Source organism: Balaenoptera ricei, chromosome 21 (genome assembly GCF_028023285.1).
Source record: "Balaenoptera ricei isolate mBalRic1 chromosome 21, mBalRic1.hap2, whole genome shotgun sequence".
Taxonomy (NCBI): domain Eukaryota; kingdom Metazoa; phylum Chordata; class Mammalia; order Artiodactyla; family Balaenopteridae; genus Balaenoptera; species Balaenoptera ricei.
Window position 1 is genome coordinate 28,132,096 of NC_082659.1, and position 15,683 is coordinate 28,147,778.

Genomic DNA, 15,683 nt, shown 5'->3' on the forward strand with positions numbered 1-15,683 from the left:
GGGAAAAAAAGGAAAGTATCTAGAAACTATTTATTTGTATTTTATATTTTGCCATTAAAATATTTTATTATGAAATATATGTACAAAAGAGTATATTAATGTAAGAATGTAACAAAAGGAATAGTAGTAAAATGTATATATACCTAAAAGTAATAGATCTTTGATGTTCTGCTGTTACAACAAAATTTGTATGGTTGTGAATTTCTCTGTCTTATTTGAAATTTATTGTGCTTCTTAGAACTGAGTTTTGGTGTCTTTTAGCAATTCTTGGAAAATGCCAGCCATTATTTGTTTGAAGCATCCCTCTGCCCCTTTATTTCTACAATCATCTCCTTCTGGAACTCCAAGTTATATATGTTAGACCTTCACACACTATCTTTCATGTCTTTTAACTTAGCTTGTTTTCCATATCTTTGTCAGGACTTCCTATTGGATTGTTTCTTAAGAATTATCTTGTTGAGGTCTATCCTGATGGGGCTTTTTCTGTAAACCTACATTGTTGGAAATGCCTCAGAGTAACTGTGTACTTTCCTTTACTCAATAGAACTACCTGTTAGATCTGTGGGAAAGAACTACAAGACAGAGCTGCCAAGTAAACTATGAAAAACCTAACAGTCAAACCTTTTTTTAATCTTAGGTATTGGCATATCCCAATGATCTGTACTGTTCTAGGGTGTGATGGCTTAGGAGTGAATATGATTTGAACCTTATACATTTTTAGAGGATGTCAAATTCAGAACCAGGCAGATCCATCTCCTGACCCTAAACATGGTCCTAAAGTAAATCGCTTGAGGAAATCGGATCCCGAAGGTTACAGGTGGGGAATTTTGAAGTATGTCCATATTCCATTGGAGATCAAAGAAACCTAACTAAAAGAATTGTGGGCTGACTCACATGACAACTTCTTTTTGAAAGGGCTATTTTATCTTGAAGGTTATGAGTTTGGAGTAACTAAGGTGATTGGCAGTGGAAAGAATCAGAACATGTGAAATTCCTTAAAAATTTATTGACTTAAATAATTTTGTCTATGTTACACATAATTTAAAAAAAAAACCCTTTACACTTTGTGCAGAAAGTCAGCATATATTTTTGGCTCGAAGTTTCTCTAATGTTTTCTGTGGAAGGAATAATACCATTTATCAGTTAAAAAAAAAAGAATTTTTAGTTCATTAATTTTCTCTTCAGCTGCATCTAATACATTATAAATTCATCCACTGGATTTTCCATTTCAATTATTATGTATATTTTTCCTGGAACTTCTTTCTGGTTCTTTGATAAATCTGTATTAAAAAATAGAGTTCTGTACTCATATTTTCAAACCTTTTTTTATTGAGGTATAATTGACATATAACATTGTATTATTTCCAGGTGTACAACATAATGATTCAATATTTGTATATACTGTGAAGTGATCATCACAATAAGTCTTGATAACATTTGTTAACATACATAGTTACAAATATTTTTTCTTCTAATGAGTACTTTTAAGATCTACCCTCTTAGCAACTTTCAGATATGCACTATAGTATTATTAACTATAGTCACCATCCTGCACATTACATACCCATGACTTAATTATTTTATAACTGGAAATTTGTACCTTTTGGCCCCTTTCACCCATTTCTCCCATCCTGTCTCCTACCACTGGCAACCACCAATCTGTTCTCTGTATCTATGGGTTCCTTTTGTTGTTTTTGTTGCTGTTGTTTAATTCCACATATAGTTGAGAACATACAGCATTTGTCTCTCTCTTTCAGACTTATTTCACTTAGTATAATGCCTTCAAGGTATATATATGTATATCTCACATCCATTCATCCATCATCAGACACTTAGATTGTTTCCATATCTTGGCTATTGAAAAATGCACCTGGAAATGGAATTACTGGATCATATGGTAGTTATATTTTTAATTTCTTGAGGAACCTTCATACTGTTTTCCATAGTGGCTGCACCAATTTACATTCGCACCAACAGTACATAAAGGTTCCCTTTTTTTTTTTTTACTTCTTTGCCGACAGTTGTTATTTCTTGTCTTTTCGATGGTAACCATTCTAACAAGTGTGAGGTGATATCTAATTGTGATTTTGATTTGCATTTCCCTGATGACTAGTGATGTTGAGCATCTTTTCATGTACCTGTTTCCCATCTATATGTCTTCTTTGGTAAAATGTCTCTTCAGATATTTTGCCCATTTTTAAAAAATTGGATTTTTTGTTCATTTGTTTGTTTTTGCTATTGCATTGTATTGAGTTCTTTATAAGTTTTTGGGTATTAACCCCTTATCAGATATATGATTTTGCAAATAAATATTTTTTCCAACTCAGGAGATTGCCTTTTCATTTTATTATTTCCTTTGCTGTGTAGAAGCTTTTTGGACTGATGTAGTCCCACTTGTTTATTTTTTGCTTTTGTTGTCTTTGGTTTTGGAGTCAGATTCAAAAACTCATTGCCAAGACTAATGTCATGGATCCTACATTCAAGGCTTCAATCCATAATTTTTGTGCATGGTATAAGATAGTAGTCTACTTTCATAATTTTGCATGTGGCTGTCCAGTTTTCCCAGCACCTTTTATTGAAGAGACTATCCCTTCCTCATTGTATATCCTTGCCTCCTTTGTCATAAATTAATTGGCCACAGATGTGTGGGTTTGTTTTATTTGGGGAATCTCTTTTCTGTTTCATTGATCTATATGTCTGATTTTTGTGCTAATACCATACTGTTTTGATTACTGTACCTTTGTAATGTAGTTTGAAATTAGGGTGCATGATGCCACCAGCTTTGTTCTTCTTTCTCAAGATTCCTTTGGCTATTGGGATATTTTGTGGTTCCATACAAACTTTAGGATTGTTCATTATATTTCTATGAAAGATGCTATTGGAATTTTGGTAGGGATTGCATTAAATCTGTGGATTGCTTTGGGTGATATGGACATTTTAACACAATTAATTCTTCCAGTCCATGAGCACAGACTACATTTTTATTTATTTGTGTCTTCTTTAGTTTCCTTCATCAGTGTAAGTTTTCAGTGTGCAGGCCTTTTACCTCCTTGGTTAAATTTATTCCTAGGTATTTTATTCTTTTTGGTGAAATTGTAAATGGGATTGTTTCCTTAATTTCTCTTTCTGGTAGTTTGTTGTTAGTGTGTAGAAATGCAACAGATCTTTGTGTATTAATTTTTGTATCCTTCAATTTGAATGAATTCATTTATTAGTACTAACAGTTTTTTGGTGAAACTTTTTTTTTTTGAAATACAGTTGATTTACACTGTTGTGTTAGTTTCTGATATACAGCAAAGCTATTCATTTAAATATATATTCTTTTTCATATTCTTTTCCATTTAGTTTACAAGATATTGAATGTAGTTCCCTGTGCTATACAGTAGGACCTTGTTGTTTATCTATTTTATATATAGTAGTTTGTATCTACTAATCCCAAACTCTGAATTTATCCCCCCCCGTCCTTTCCCCTTAGGTAACCACAAGTTTGTTTTCTATGTCTTTGAGTCTGTGTCTGTTTTGTAATTAAGTTGATTTGTGTCATATTTTAGATTCCACATATAAGTAATATCATATGATATTTGGCTTTGTCTGATTTATTTCACTTAGTATGATCATCTCTAGGTCCATGCATGTTGCTGCAAATGGCATTATTTTATTCTTTTTTTATGGTTGAATAATACATACACACACACACACACACACACACACACACACACACACACATCTTCTTTATCCATTCATCTGTCGATGGACACTTCACTTAGGTTATTTCCATGTCTTGGCTATTGTAAACAGTGCTGCTATGAACATAGGGGTGCATGTATCTTTTCAAATTAGAGTTTTCTCCAGATATATGCACAGGAGTGGAATTGCTGGATCATATGGTAGCTCTATTTTCAGTTTTTTGAGGAACCTCCATACTGTTTTCCATAGTGGCTGCAAGTGAAACTATTTTAAAATACGTGTTTAATAGCAATACTTGAATGTTGTTCTATTTACTACTGTCAGTTACTATAACAGAACTTCATTAAGAATATTTCCTTTTCATGCTTGGTTATTCTTAGTGACAAAGCATGCCCTCATGGTCTTAGGATGGATATTGGATATATCATTTTCATTATAAAAATCTAAACATATGGCATGACTGTTAGGTGTTTCCTTGAAAACTGTCACATTTTGCTACTATCAGTGGCTTCTTGATGTGTTAATGTATTACATTCCCTCTTCAGCATTGAAGAAATAGATGATACATCTGTAAGATATAGCTGCAATGAAAAAAAAAGTAATCCTTTTGATCTGGGTAGAATGATCAACAAAGTTCTTTTCTGGCAATAGATAGACAAACAGATATTCTTCCCAATATCTATCAGTGTTAAGGGAAATAAAACAACATTTATAGATGATTGCCTGATGAATACCCATTAAATGCTCTAGACCATTAAGTGTGCTAATATCTGTCTCAGGATTAGACTGAACCAACATTCACATACCTGAATGGTATGTTATTAGCTTCCTGTAAAATCACTCACACTTTCCTCTCTTCTGAATTATGCTTTGGAGTGGTGCCGATGCTATAAGAAAGAGACCTGTAGAAAAATTTCAAGTCTACTGTAAAGATGTTGTTATGATCTTTGTTCGTGGGATTGCAGTACCCCTTTTATGATTTCCCTTAAGGAGAAATGGTTTGCTGCTTTCTGAACTTTAGTATCAGGAACAGTTGGGTTTCTTCTGAGCAGTTGATTTTTTTATCTTCTTATGGATCCTTGGTTTGTAAACTGACTAGCTTTCTTTCACGGGAAGCCAGAATACTGAATCATATGTTAACTTACTTGATATTATAGTTATATCTGGCTCCTTTTAAGTCCTTACTTTATTTTTCAGTACTTTTTTTCTCATTTCTTCAGATTTATGTTATCTTGGTATATTTTGTTTTATTTTTTTAATTGAAGTATAGTTGATTTACAGTGTTGTGCTAGTTTCCTGTGTACAGCAAAGTGATTCAGTTATTCTTTTTCAGATTCTTTTCCCTTATAGGTTATTACGAAATACTAATTATAGTTCCCTGTGCTATCTAGGCAAAGATGTACGGTGACCTTATATATAGGAAACTATAAATGCCTTTTCACTCACATATGCTATCAAGTATCTATATGTATGTGTGTGTGGGTATATATATATATATATATATAATTTTTTTTTTTCTTTTTAAAAAATTTTTTTGCTGAGACTATTTAACATAAGACAGACAAACCACCTTTACTGGGAGATTTGCTTTGACCCTGGCTTTCGCATAATTTGCCTTTGGCAAAGTCTTCAGCAAGTAGCAAGATTTAAAGTACAGGGTTGAAGTTCAGGTTAAAAGTCTAGTAAGTTAATGATCAAGAACGTACAAGGTAGAGAATCAGAGATAGAGAATTTGGGATACCAGTTTATCCAAGTGTAGGGAACATTTAACAGAAGCACATTTACCAGAATTAGGGCATGAAGTTATAATCAGATATCGGGAAATTCTGAGGTCAGGTCTGGCTTTAGAGAGGCGGGGCTAAGCTTGTATTTGGGGGTAAAGAGAGCTCCATTTACAGAGAAAAGGAGACAGAGGCTGGAAATCTGAAGAGGTAAATGAGTCAGCCCAGGTGCAAGGACTGATTTTGCCATACTGAGTGACCATGGGCAAGTGAATTAAACCATCTGAGACCTCTTTCTAGTTTGGGTAATGCAGATAATAATACCTACCTCACAGATTGCTTTAAAGACATGAAAAGTACTTAAAATAGTGTCTGCTCTCCAGTAGGCTTTCAATAAATAGTGATTGTCATCGTGTCCCAGTGCAGTGGCTGCATTCTGCAAGCTGATCCACTGTGTGCCACTGTGAATAAAATAGCACAAGGGTAGCCTTTTCTTAATTTGCAGGGAACCCAATTTGGTTGGGATATTCTCAATTGGCAGCTTCCCTGAGATCGATGTTTTCACCCTTTGGTGTTTACTGCTGCCTGCCTGCCAGTGGGCGGCAATAGATGACAAAACAAATGAATGAACAGTATCAATATTTCTTGCTTTTCTTCCCAAATCAACACATTCCAAGTGTTTCACTGATTGGGTAAGTTTAAGAACCAATGCCTGGTTTAGAACCCTGTATCCATGACGTAATGCTGCTTGTTTTAGCAGAAGTCTCTTGGGGCCATGGGAAGGCATCTTCCTAAATTCTCAGGTTCGTTTTTTGCTAGCTGCACGAGGAGTGGTTGGACAGAAGTATATCTGAGATCCCTGTCATTCCCAGGAAGGGTGTCATTTGCTAGCTCTGGCAAGTATCTTTTCCTAGGACACTTGGCTATGCTGAAAAAAGAAATCTATAACTGTACTGAACTCCTCACTAAGTCAAAGTGTCAGAAATCTCTCAGGCTGTCATAATTCGCCTTTTAAAGGTAAACAAAAGGAGATAGAGCAATTATTTTCAGTTGGAAGAAGATAGATCCAATTGTATGACACAGGGCTGTAAAGGTCACAAAGCAGGTATTTGCAGATCGAGTACTCTTTTTCCCCAAACTGCTCACTTGTTCTCACTGTTTTCTTACCACAGTTGTCCCCAAGTTCACCTCTGTCACTCCGGTGACCCGTATTGCTAAGCAGTAGCAATAGACCCCAGAGGCCTCTAACTAACTCCATCCTTTCATCTTGGAGAAATGTTTCTTGATAGGTAAGAAACTAAGCATCGCCATCTGGGCTTATCTGAGATCCTAAAAGCCCTCTGAATGTGTGTTGCTGACCTCATTTTAAAGTCCCTGGTGCATCATTGGAGCACATCACAGGTACATAAATCACCCTTAGAAAGTACATTCTTCCAAACTCTGTCAGCCTATGTCTCTCAGAAAATACATTCACTTTTGGCAGCTTTTTATGAAGGCTGCTTTATGAAAATTAATAATAATAATAAAAGAGGAATTTAAAGATTTTTGTACTCTCTGTTGGGTTTTTTTTGGAATTTTTAGCTGCCATCCAGGCAAACAAATAGTCTAGTGACTGCTTCTGTTGGTGCCTTCATGATGCATTCAAGCCTTTTGTTAAATTTGAACCACACTGAACTTAGAAGCCCTTTGAATCTCACCTCCTCCACACAGCCTTCCTTGGCTACTCTTGTCCTGATTAAAGACAAGGAATATTAATGCTTGTGGAGGTAGTATGCAAATGTTACTTGCTGTTGCCAATTTTTATCTTCCCTAAACAGCTCCACCACATAAAACATGCATCACAAATTAATTTGTATATATTCCTTGATTAATGGGTGCTATTTTTGTCTTCCTAATATTGTTCCTGATCTGTGTGTTTTCTAATATGTTGTTCAGTGATTCATACATGGTGATCTTATCTCCATGGCTAGACTATAAATGTTCTCAAATGAGGCCAAGGACCAGATTTTATCTGCTCCCTTAACTAATGTTTAAATAAGGGTCTGCTGTTTAGATGTTTTCTAAAATGTTGGCTGGGGAAAGATGGCGGGTCTTCAGGACATGCAATTTCCTGTTGGTGTAACTAACTTCCACTCTCTGCCATGAGCATTGGGGTTTCTTGTACAAGAATATCTTTGTCTTCTTAATCACTTTATTGAGGTATGATTGACATATAAAAAGTTGTATATATTTAATATGTACAGGTTGATGTGTTTGGGGATAAGTATATACCTGTGAAACCATCACTGACATCAAGGCCATAGACATATCCGTTGCTAGTAAATGTTTCTTTGCATCCGTTTATTATGATTGTTTTTTGTGTGTGAGTGTGTGTGTGTGAGTTTGTGTGTGGATCTTAATGTAAGATTACGCACCTGGCAAATTGTTAAGTATACAGTACAGTATTGTTAGCTATAGGCACTATGCTGTATAGTAGCTATCCCTAATTTATTGATCTTGCATAACTGTAACTTTGTACCCTTTGATCATCGTCTTCCCATTTCCCCCTGTGAGTTTAACCATTTTAGATTTCACGTATAAGTGAGATCATGCAGTATTTGTCTTTCTATGTCTGGCTCATCTCACATAACATAATGTCCTCCAGGTTCATCCATGATGTTGCAAATGGCAGGATTTCCTTCTTTTTTAAGGCTGGATATTGTATATGTGCACCACATTTTCTATATCCATCCATCCTTCAGTGGGCATATAGGCTTATTGCATATCTTGGCTATGGTGAATACAGAGCAATGAACATGAGAGGGTAGATATCTCTTTAAGATCCTAATTTCAATTCCTTTGGATAAATACCCAAAAGTGAGATTGCTGGATGGTATGGTAGTGCCAGCTTTAATTTTTTGAGGAACCACCACACTAATTTCCACAATAGCTGTACCAATTTACATTCCTACCAACAGTGTACAAGGGTTCACTTTTCTCCACATCTTGCCCATACTTTTTATGTTTTTATTTTTTAAAAATAGCTATCCTCATAGGTGTGAAGTGATATCTCACTGTGGTTTTGATTTGCCTTTCTCTGATGATTATTGACATTGAGTACCCTTTCACATACCTGTTTTCCATTTGTATGTCTTCTTTGGAGAAATGTCTATTCAGATCCTCTGTCCATTTGTTAATTGGGTTATTTTTGTTTTGTTTTTGTGCAGTTGAGTTGTATGAATTCTTTATATATTTTGGGTGCTAGCCCCTTATCACATATATGGTTTGCACATATTTTCTTCCATTACATAGGTTGACTTTTAATTTAGTTGATTATTTCCTTTGCTATGCAATAGCTTTTTAATTTGATGTAGTCCCACACTTTTATTTTTGTTTCTGTTGCATGTACTTTTGGTGCTGTATCCAAAAAGTTATTGCCAAGACCAATGTCAAGGAGCTTTTTCCTTATGTTTTCTTCTAGGGGTTTTACATTTTCAAATGTTACATTTAAGTCTTTAATCCACTTTGAGTTGATCTTTTTCTGTATGGAATAAGGTAGGGGTCCAATTTTATTCTTTTGCACGTGGATATACAGTTTAAGCAATAACATTTGTTGAAGAGACTGTCCTTTCCCCATTGTATATTTTGGTGCCTTTGATGAAATTTAATTGACCATAGAAGCATGGGTTTATTTCTGGGCTCTCTGTTGTGTTCCATTGGTCATTGGGTCTATTTTTATTCCAGTACCATAATGTTTGGATTACTGTAACTTTGTAATGTAATTTCAAATCAGGAAATGTGATGCCTCCAGCTCTTTTATTCTTGCTCAAGATTGTGTTGGCTGTTTGGGGTCTTTTGTAGTTCCATAGGAGTTTTAGGATTGTTTTTCTCTTTCTGTGAAAAACGCCATCGAAATTTTGATAGAAATTGCATTGAATCTGTGGAACATTTGGGCAATGTGGACATTTTAAGAATATTAATTCTTCCAATCCAGAAACACAAGATATCAAAAAAACAAAAACCCAGTTTAAAAAAATGGGCAGAAAAGCTAAATAGACATTTCTCCCAAGAAGACATACAGATGGCTACAGGCACATGAAAAGATGCTCAACACCGCTAATTATTAGAGAAATGCAAATCAAAACTACAATGAGGTATCACCTCACACTGGTCAGAATGGCCATCATCAAAAAGTCTACAAATAATAAATGCCAGAGAGGGTGTGGAGAAAAGGGAACCCTCCTACACTGTTGGTGGGAATGTAAACTGGTGCAGCCACTATGGAGGACAGTATGGAGGATCCTTAAAAAACTAAAAACAGAGCTAGCACATGATCCAGCAATCCTACTCCTGGGCATGTATCCAGAAAAGACAAAAACTTTAATTTGAAAAGATACATGCACCCCAGTGTTCATAGCAGCACTGTTTACAATAGCCAAGACATGGAAGAAACCTAAATGTCCATCGACAGATGAATGGGTGAAGAAGCAGTGGTATATATATAATGGAATATTACTCAGCCATAAAAAAGAATGAAATAATGCCATTTGCAGCAACATGGATGGACCTAGAGATTACAATACTATGTGAAGTAAAACAAAGACAAATATCCCATGATATCACTTATATGTGGAATCTTTAAAAACTGATACAAATGAACTTATTTACAAAACAGAGATAGAGTCACAGACATAGAATACAAACTTGCGGTTACCAAAGGGGAAAGAGGAGGAGAGGGATAAATTAGGAGTTTGGGATTAACAAATACACACTAATATGTATAAAATAGGTAAACAACAAAGACCTACTCTATAGTACAGGGAGGTATATTCAATATCTTGTAATAACCTATAATGGAAAATAATCTGGAAAAGAATATGTACATGTATCACTGAATCACTTTGCTGTACACCTGAAACTAACATAACATTGTAAATCAACTCTACTTCAATAAAAAAATGGATGAAGAAAACCAGAAAAAATAAAGAAGGGAGCAACCAGCAAGAAGGAGAAATTCTTCAAGGGCTTTGGTCAAGGACCCTGCCATGTGCCAGTAAACTTCTGATTCTAGGACCTGTTTGATTTACAGAATGATAACAAACTAATTTTTTAGTATTGTCTATTACCAGGTACATAATATCACCTCTCGTCCTTACAGTCCTATATATCCTGTAGGTCCTGTATATCCCAGTAAAATATAAAGTTATTTTTGTCATTAATTATTTTTCTTCCTATTTTTTGTAAATTGACTTAACCAAATTTGGCTGTTCATAATCATTAGGTTTTTTCTGGTACTGGTTATTATTGTTTTTAAATATCAGGAACCTGCAGTCATTATAGGTAGGTGAGGGTTATATATATCTTTCTGCATAACCTTACTGCCACATACAAAGTTATATTTTGGACCAAATCTTGTTACAAACGCACATATTTTTTAGAAGGAAAGTATGAAATTAATCATAATCATGTTACATAAATAATAATATCCAGTGCTCTGTTCTTTTATGAGTTCTATCCACAGCTTGCATAAAAAAATGGTTGTAACAAACACAACAGTTATTCTAGAGACAAGAGTTCTTTAATTTTATAATTGGCCTTGGTTACCAGAATCTTATGAAATAGTGACTAGATTCAAGACTTTTTAAAAACCAAAGTTCAGGTCCCATTTCAAAGGAAGTCTTTGTACAACTTATTCATGCAAGAATATATATAAAATTCTAGCCTATCCACACTATTTGAGGACCACAACATTTGAATACCCACTTCAAAAATAGTTTATGATGTTTAATAAAACCTATTTTGCTGATCAGAGATAAAAAGTGTTTGCAGTAGCTACTGTAACCTTTAGATTATATGAGAGCCAACACAATTTAGGCAAGTAACTATCTTTGATTGTAAATTAAAACTTTATTACACATTCACACACACACTCACACCCCCCACACTATGCTTAAGTATTTTAGAGTGTATTATAGACATCACAACACCATTTTATAACAGAAACCATTAAGCTCAGAGAGGTTAAGCAATTTGCCTCTGGATTTACAACTATTAATTGGGAAAGGAGAGAAATGACCCCATGGCTTTGGACTCCATATCCATACATATTCTTCATACCATACTGTACATCCTGGGCTTATTCTTTCTCTGGGTGCTAAAAACCAAAATCTCTGTTTATTTGACTCAGAACGACCTACTGCTTGTTACCAAGAAGGAAATTCTAAGAACACTTGTAAAATATGTCCCTACTGCATCTGCTTTCTTGGGGCACGTAGAGACTTCTGTATTAGTGAGTCAATTCTCTGTGTATGACAATGAGGTACGTTATCTAGGGGAAGAACATGGAGAAGATTCAGCAGGGGGTACAGTCTCAACAGATCACTAAATTACTGCTGGCAGGGGAAGCAAGCCACAGAAGCTGGCATGCTCAGACTGGAATCAATGGGAAAAAGTAAGATGAGATGGGAGCATAAAAGCTCACGGCCAGACATGTTCTGACTCCATCACGATGCAGGTTTGTATAAATGATGGTGAATTTAGTGCTTTGGTGATTCTCAAAATATAGATTATGGACTCTAGTGAGAGCGTGGTAAATATCTAGTTCTAATCAAGAAAGCAAGCAATGCATTAATTCTGCTCCCGATCTTTGCCTGCCGATGGTAATAGCTTCACACTAGAAATAATTCTCATTTCTAACAAATTTTGGTTAAAAACACTTTTTTAATGAATTGGTGCTTTCTGAAGTATTACCTTGAGGTTTGATTGTTGTCATAAAGTTAAGACCTGGAATGTAATACAGAATTCGATTTGCATATAAAAGTCTCTATGTAAATGTATCTGAAGGGGGATATATTAGAAGCTGATCGTCTTTCATCATGGGGAGAGAAAGTGGAGTTGTATGCTATTTGTAGATTCTCTTAGAATAGAGATATAAGAAAGGGTACAGCAGAAATTAAACACATTTTAAATCAACTATACTTTAATAAAATTTTTAAAAAGTTGTAATACCAGAGAAAAAGGATCACTTTCTTCACTGCTTCTAATGTGGAAATTGATGATATTTAGTGTTGTATTTTTCCTCACTCATTTTTTTAAACACACATATTTTGTTGAAAAGAATTCAATTATTTGATATAGCCTAATAAAATAATTTGATTTGTTATTATCTCTTATCCAGTGTTCAAAGGCATTTGAGGGGACCTTTCCTTAACCCGTCTCTGAATGTGCATCCTCTTGACAGAAGGTGACTGAGTTTGGAGGCATTACTGGAAGAAACATTAACTTCCCCATTCTCCTTTCTGCCCTACTTAAGTGCAGATGTGTTCCAGTGCTTGCTGGTATGCTTAGTTTCATACCCTTTGCATATTCTGCTAGTTCTTCCTACTGAACCAAGTGATAACCTCTTTGGGGGACTTAGCTAATTTTAGTTTGGAAGCACATTCAATCTGAGATTACTTGAAACATTTAAAGAATGCTTACCTCCTGGAAAGTAATCAGTCTATTGTAGTAGATTTCCTCTCAGTCTTTGTGGAAGTGCCTGATTTTCTTTTCCCCTTTCAAGTAACACATAGAATGCGTATTTTTCCCAATTTATTCATCTTCTAAACTCAAATAAGTGGAGGTGAAACTCTTGCCTTAAATAATCCCAGCCTTTGGAAGATCAATGACAACAGAAATTTAGAATTATATGTATATAAAATATAAATTTCTGACCTGGTCCACCCTGAACCTAGGTCTCTCAAGTTTCTATTCTTTTGTAGGGGAGAAAATCTTTTCCTTTTTTCTCTCGTAGGTTCTTTGGCTGGTCCAGTGATGAAACTGATTTAAGGCAGATTAATAGGAGAAAAATTTAATTTGTATGTGTGGGAGCTCATAGAAATATGAGACTCAAAGAAGTGACCAAAGCAGGAAGCTTTTATACCTGTTTTAGACAAATAAGCAATACATTTCTGAAGAACTGACAAGACAAAAAAGTGCGGATTTGGGGTAGTAAATTAGTAAAGAAGTGGACTTCCCTGGTGGCGTCCGGGAAGATCCCACATGCCGCGGAGCAACTAAGCCCGTGTGCCACAAGTACTGAGCCTGTGCTCTAGAGCCCACGAGCCACAACTACTGAGCCCGCGTGACACAACTACTGAAGCTCACACGCCTAGAGCCCATGCTCTGCAACAAGAGAAGCCACCACAATGAGAAGCCCGCGCACCACAACGAAGAGTAGCCCCCGCTCGCCGCAACTAGAGAAAAGCCCGCACGCAGAAACGAAGACACAACGCAGCCAAAATAAAATAAATAAATACATAAAAATTTTTTTAAAAATTAGTAAAGAAGTAACAAGGTTTGTTTATACAGCGTTCTGTGTGAATGGCACCTGCCTTCAGGGGGTAGAGGAGGGTCAGAGTGACCTTCTTGCATCAGCTGTTTCTTAAGCAGTAACTCTGTTTTGAAATAATCAGTATGCCAAAGTGGCATATTTTAGGATGGCCTGCCCTGAACCCCATCACTTTGAATACAGCATGCTTTCTCCTAAGACTATATCAGAATCCCAAGTCCCCACAGTCATACAAACCTCATAAAAACTATCCTTTTTGACTATAGGAAAAAGGAGAAGGAATTTTTATTTGGTGATTTTGGAGGGTACTCTAGCTAGAACTCTCATTTATGCCTTTTGACCCATTGTAACAACTCATATTACCTGCCTCTGCTCACTTTTTAAGTGTCGCAATTGGTATGAGAAATTATGAAGTCATCCTAGGTATGGGTGATGTTTTCATCCTGGGGTAACACTGTATCCTTTAAATTATTTACGTTTCTCCTGACCCAGTGACTTGTATATCAGTCCTTGAACGTTTCTCCCGTTGACTTCAGAGCACAGCTCCCCAACTTCCTCTCCCTTGTGCCACCATCCAGTACTTCATAGGTCCAGTACTCAACTGGCCTTCCCTCCGACCTTATTCACTACCTGCCCTTCAGTAAACATAATTCTTTTGAAGATTCTGAATGACTTTATGGCAAGTACTTACAAAAGAATTGAAAAAAAAAGGAGTTATTAATAAATATGAGTAAGTTCCAAAATGTGATAGAAATTTTAAAACTGTTACTTGACATTGTTAGTGAAATAGGAAGTGATAGATTTGCATTCCTTCTAAAACAATGCATATAACATTTACTCTGTAATAAATGCTATTCTGAGTTCCCTTACATCTGTTAATTCATTCAACTTATAAATGAATGCTATAAATCTTAGAAATCTTATAACAGTTCTAAGGGGTAGGTACTGTTATGTACCCTCTCTATTTTCATTTTACAGATGAAGAAACTGAAGTTCAGGGATTAAGTACTTTACACACTTAGGAAGCATCAAGGCTGGGATTTAACCCTAAACAGTCTGGCTCAGAAGTCCATGATCTTGTCTGTTACGCAGTAATTTAAAGCGTGGTCCAGGAACATCAGTGTCACTTGAGAAGCTGCTAAATCAGAAACTCTTTGGATGCGGCCCAGTGGCAAACCCTACTGGTTATTCAGATACCCCCTAATGTTTGCCTTCTTTTAGAGTCTTTCATTGATTGATCTCTCTGATCTCTCAATTATTTTTACTTTGCTTTTTAACAACAATAACAAAAAGTCTTAACAATTCTGTAATCGAGAGTTAATTTAGAAAATTTGGAAAATACATAAAAGTGTAAAAACATTGAAATCTAAGCAGTAATAATTATTGTGTCTACAGCTTTATAATTTGCTTGTACTCATGTGGAATACTGCGAACATTTTTTTCAGTCATTGATAATTCTAAAATACCCTTATAAGTGATTCCTTGCATTTTCAATATGCAGAAATTTTACTTGTATGTGGTTTTTTTTTGGGGTTCTTACATTTTTGAGAATTTTTTTATTGGCATGTAATTCACATATCATATTACATTGTCTTTACACTAAAAAGAGTCTACAACTCAAAATCAGATAAGCATTCACTTAGATTTTCGAGTAGCTGCTTCATGAATTTGATGTTAACATTTAGTTCTTTAACTCCCATAGAATTTTTCATTTTGATATTAGATACAGAAGATCAAATTTTGAAAAAGTAAAAAGCAAAACAAAAAAACAGTAATTACATTAACCCGATGTCATCAGTTGACTAATTCTTTTTTTCTTTAAATTCTTTAAAGGTCCCTGGCAAAATAACTGGATTGGCTCAGTAAATATTTGTGGAATTCTTGAATAAATGAATGAGTCTCATTCGACCTCTCTGAATTTCAAGAATTTCTTATCTTTTTTAATGAAGATCTCTATTTCTTACCTC

General features: G+C 35.2%; 1 protein-coding gene and 1 non-coding gene across 5 annotated transcripts in view; both read left to right on the forward strand.

Moving 5' to 3' along the window:
- Positions 1-15,683, forward strand: part of UNC5D (unc-5 netrin receptor D) — a 608,576-nt gene that overhangs the window by 232,632 nt on the left and 360,261 nt on the right. The window lies entirely within an intron of this gene.
- On the forward strand, positions 456-585 carry LOC132356776 (small nucleolar RNA SNORA18). Its single transcript, XR_009500052.1, has one exon. It is a non-coding gene; the product is annotated as a small nucleolar RNA SNORA18 (small nucleolar RNA).